Source organism: Lupinus angustifolius, chromosome LG05 (assembly GCF_001865875.1).
Source record: "Lupinus angustifolius cultivar Tanjil chromosome LG05, LupAngTanjil_v1.0, whole genome shotgun sequence".
Classification (NCBI taxonomy): domain Eukaryota; kingdom Viridiplantae; phylum Streptophyta; class Magnoliopsida; order Fabales; family Fabaceae; genus Lupinus; species Lupinus angustifolius.
Genome location: NC_032013.1, coordinates 19,955,945 through 19,961,661, shown reverse-complemented (window position 1 = coordinate 19,961,661; position 5,717 = coordinate 19,955,945).

Genomic DNA, 5,717 nt, shown 5'->3' with positions numbered 1-5,717 from the left:
TCCTGATTCTCCTTATCATGTTCACCCTTCAGAAAATCCCGCAAGTGCTTTAGTCTCACCTCCTCTGAATGGTGAGAACTATCACCAATGGGAGAGGGCAATGAGGATGAGCCTCATATCAAAGCAAAAGTTGCCTTTTGTTGATGGATCAATAACGATGCCTGCAAAGACTGATCCAATCTTTAGAGCTTGGGAAAGAGCTAAAAACATCGTGATCTCATGCATCACAAGGTCAGTGACGCCTTCAATTGCATAGAGTATCATTTGGATGGATAGCCTACGAAATATGGGATGAACTAAGTGAAAGATTCTCCTAAGAGAATCTCTACATGATTGCAGAATTGCAGAAAACTATCACCAACTTCACACAGGGAGAACTAAATGTTTCCAACTATTTCACAGAGTTGAAGACCCTCTGGGATGAACTAGATAACTTCAGGCTAATGCCAAAATGCAGATGTGAGGTACCATGTTGTGGTGGTGTAATCTCGGATGTGAGAAATCATAGGATAGAAGATAGAGTCATAGTTTTCCTTAGAGGACTTAATGACTCCTACAGTGGAGTCAGATCTCAAATAATGATCATGTACCCCTTACCCAACATGAGTGAGGTATTTGCCTTGATCGTCCTACAAGAAAGGCAGATATATGGGCAAGAGTTAGAATCTAAAGCCATGACAGTCTCAAATAATTGGAGAAAAGGAAACTACTCAGGAAGAGGTCAAGGCTCAGGAAGATCTTTTATACAGAATGGATCAGGGAGAGGAAATTCCAACACCTCAGGAAGAGGTTCGTGGAGTAAAAGTTCAAGCAGTGGAAAGTTCTGTACTCACTGCAAAAGGAATGGACATATAGTGGAGACATGTTACAAACTGCATGGATTCCCAACTAACTTTGGAAAGAATGACCAAGTTCTCTCAATAGTAAGCTTAAGAATGGAAGAACGGGGATTAGGACAACAAACAGATCAAAATAGCCACATCTATGGACTGAGCAAAGAGCAATATCAAAGGTTAATAAACATGCTGAGTCAACCTAATGAAGGAACAAATAAACCAGACCAGAATGATCTAACCACTATCAATTCTAGTGTTCTTTCAGCGACATGTATCAATCATAACAATCAAACAGCAGGTAATCCTGATCACACAAACTCTTTTGTCAACTGGATACTAGACAGTGGTGCTATAGACCACATAAGTTCTAGCTTAACCAAATTTTCCTCTTATAATGATATAAAACATGTTAGAGTAAGCCTACCTAATGGAAATCAAGTGATAGCCAACATATGTGGGACAGTATCACTTCTCCCTAAGCTCTTGATTCACAATGTTCTATACCTGCCAAAATTTTCATGCAATTTAATATATGTATCTAAACTGACCTTATATTGCAAATATGTATTATCTTTTGATGCTAACTCTTGTGAAATCCAGGAGAAGAAGTCCAGGAGGATGATTGGTTCAACTAAATCCCTTAATGGCCTATATGTCTTGAAAGTTTCTAATTGCTTGCATCATGTAAAATTTTCTAATTCTATAAATGACTCAAATATATGGCACTTTAGACTAGGACATGCATCACACAATTGTATGAATAAATTAAAGAACATCTTTCCCTCTGTTTGCTATAATAAAGATTACATATGTGATGTTTGTCATCAAGCCAAACAAAGAAAATTACCTTTTCCTTGAAGTAAAACTCACTCTGCACATAGCCTAGAATTGATACACGTTGATATATGGGGGCCTTTCTCTGTGGCCTCTGTCCAAGGACATAAATATTTCATAACAATCGTTGATGATTTTAGCAGATATACCTGGGTATATCTAATGAGGTCTAAGGCTGAGACCTCTAAAAGCTTACAAGACTTTATCATAATGATGGAAAACCAACTTGGCATTAGAGTTAAGATTGTTAGGAGTGACAATGGCCTAGAGTTTAACATGAAGTCCTTTTATGCTAATAAAGGTATTTTGCATCAAACCTCATGCACCTATACTCCCCAACATAATGGAATAGTTGAGAGAAAACATCAACACCTTTTGAATGTAGTTAGAGCTCTATTAATACAAAGCAAACTCCCTAAGATCTATTGGTCATTTGCTTTGAAGCATTCTGCTTATGTGATCAATATTTTGCCTACTTATGTTATTAATGATAGAACTCCCTATGAAACTCTGTTCAAGAAACAACCGAACATACACATTCTCAAAGTTTTTGGATGTTTATGTTATGTTGGGACACACAACCACTCTAGGGACAAATTTGATCCCATGTCAAACAAATCCTTGTTCTTAGGATATAAGGAAGGAATAAAGGGATATGTTGTGCCCAACTTACACACTAAAGCCATAGAAGTCAATAGAAATGTCATCTTCTATGAAAGAATCTTCCCTTATGCCCCTCAAGATGTGCCCAACTCTGAGATACACAAGGAATCATGTGAGGACCCTTTGATCAATCCTCTCATCTATGATGACAATATTCATCATCCCCTCGAAAATAGACACCACTTAGATAGCAGCAGTGAGGAGATAAATTGTCAATCCCCTGAACAAACTGAAGATCATAACCTCAGAAGGAGTAGCAGGATAGGTAAAACTCCCTCCTACCTCCAAGACTATCATTGTGCCCTTATCAATAAGACCAATCCCCCTGCATCCCTTACTAAGTATCCCCTATCCTCCTACCTAAACTACGATAAGCTCTCACACACCTATAAAACCAGAATTCTATCTTTGACCACAAATATAGAGCCAAAGACATATTCTCAGGCCATTAAGTTCCCTCAATGCCAAGATGCCATTAATAAGGAATTGTCTGCCTTAGAACAGAACAACACCTGGATCATAACTAACCTCCTAAAAGATAAATCTGCCATAGGATGCAAATGGGTCTTTAAGATTAAGTATAAAGCTAATGGAAGTATTGAGAGACACAAAGCTAGGTTAGTTGCTAAGGGTTATAATCAAATCGAGGGAGTGGATTATCTTGAAACCTTCTCCCCTGTAGCCAAAATCTCCACTGTGAGACTTGTTTTAGCCTTAACAGCCATACATGATTGTCACATCAAGCAATTAGATGTGAACAATGCCTTTCTACATGGAGATTTGCATGAGCAAGTTTACATGATAATACCTCATGGATTGAACAACACTCAACCTAATAAAGTCAGCAAACTTCAAAAATCCATATATGGCCTCAAGAAGGCTAGCAGGCAATGGTTTGCCAAACTCTCTAATTTTCTCACTAAAAATGGCTACCACAAATCTATAAGTGACCACTCGTTATTCATCAAATGGTCTCCCAAAGGCTTAATTACTGCCATCCTGGTGTATGTGGATGATATCATCCTAACTGGCAATAATATTGATGAGACAAATGAACTCAAACAGATCCTAAATAAAACCTTTAAGTCCAAAAACTTAGGTGACCTAAAATACTTTCTAGGCTTTGAGATTGCTAAGAGCAAAACTGACATCTCTATGAACCAAAGAAGATATGCCTTAGAGATAATCTCCGATGCAGGAATGATTGGATGCAAACCATCCACTACCCCTATGATCCTTGGAGCACACCTTCATCAAGATATCAGCACACCTTTTGTGTCAATTAGTTGGCCCAATTTATGGCCTGTTCTACTAGCTATCATCACACTGCTGCCATGAAAGTCCTTAGATATCTGAAGGCAACTCCTGCTCTTGGCTCATTCTTTCCTACTGACTCTATTATTCAGCTAAAAGCATACAGTGACAGTGACTGGGCCTCATGCCCAGATACCAAGAGATCAGTTAGTGGATATTGCATCTACCTTGGTAAATCCTTGGTTTCTTGGGAATCCAAGAAGCAAAGAACTGTTTCTCGAAGTTCTTGTGAGGCTGAGTACAGGGCCTTAGCCTTAACAACTTGTGAGATTACTTGGCTCAATTATATTCTTGAAGATTTACAATATAACTACTCTATGCCTACTTTGCTTTATTGTGATAATCAGTCTGCTATTTACCTTGCTTATAACCTTGTTTTTCATGAAAGGACTAAGCATATTGAGATAGATTGCCATACAATTAGGGAGAAATGCAGCCAATGTTTGATTAAACTTCTGCCTGTTCCTACTCACCTACAACTTGCTGATGCATTAGCAAAGGCTTTAGGACCAGCTACATATAAATACATACACACCAAGCTGGGTCTCCTAAGCATATGTGCCCCAGCTTGTGGGGGGTATCAAAATTAAATAATACTCATGATCTCAATTCTCCTCTTGATCACACCACTAACCAAATTATGAGCAATTTGCATAAGCATGATGATGCCTTGATAGCCAGGATAAATAATGTTGCTGCCAAGACCAAACAAGTGTTGTCCATAATCAAAATTGAAGAACCATCCCACTTAACCAAATCAGATCAGATGCACCAAGCCAAGGCGCATCAATGCCACGCCCAGGTGCATCAGTCCCACGCCTAGGTGCATCAGCGCCACGCCCAGGTGCATCAGCACACCCAGGCGCCTCAGTGCCACGCTCAGGTGCATCAGTCCCACGCCCAGGTGCATCAGCACCACGCCCAGGCGCACCAAGTGCATCATCGCCAACCTAAGGCGCATCAGTCCTGCCAGGACCAGAGCAAGGCGTACCAGAGCAGTGCCCAACAGCTGCACCAACACCTAGGCAGGGCGCACCAGATCAATTCTAGCTTGGACACATATCAGGCTTCTCAAGCCTACCATGAAGGCAGGGCCATTCAAGGCACTCATCAAACTCAAATCAAGACCAATCATTACATCCCAAGTAGAATCAAAGAGATTAATGGGCTTTCCTTTACTTGCAGTCCAAGTTATCATTGTTTTAGTGATTTTTGCCATATGTAACACGTGCTAATTTGTTAGTTTAAGTAGTTAGGCAAGTTTGTTATTTTGTTTTTCATTTCCCTTGCTTATAAGTTCAGAGTTTCATCTTTGTTAATCAATTCAAGCTTTTCTAATAAAGATCAAGAAGTTTTTCCTTATTGTCTTGTTATTCAAGAACTTCTATATCAAGAAGAAGTTCTGTTTTTCATTCTTCGTTTCATCCTTTCTTTGACCATTGCCTCCCTCGTCCTTGAACTTTCTAGCCCTCTCCTCTATTTTCCTGCGTTCTCCTCCATTGCTATGATTAAGAGTGATATTAATCCAGAAGGGGCATATATCACAATCTTTGTTGACCATTAATCTAAAAGGGGCATATATCTAAAAATGTGTCCCAACTACATCCACATGGTACCATTTATTGACTCTTAATAATATATGTCTCATACTCTTTAAGATCACCGTCCTACATTCATATGCTCTATGGGATATGCCCTTGTTTTTAGATCCTTGTTAAGGTCTAATCTCTCATAATTATTTTATGTTACTTATACATTTGCCCCAAGATTTGCCTTTCGAGTGGAAATTTTTTATATGCATTTAATTGGAAGTTATTTTCTCGAGAAATCTAGCTGAAAGTCACATTAATAAGGAGAATTGTACCAATATAATGCTAAAGAGTACAAATTCCTTCATGATATTAGACTCAAAATAAAAATGCATTGCAAGAGGTCGAAGAGAACGAAATGAAACTTTAGTATGTTTATAAATATTTGCAGAAAGATTGACCATATATTCTAATTAGTAAAATTACTATTAAAATAATAATAATTGATAAGAGAGACGTTTAGGAAAAAAAAAAGATCACA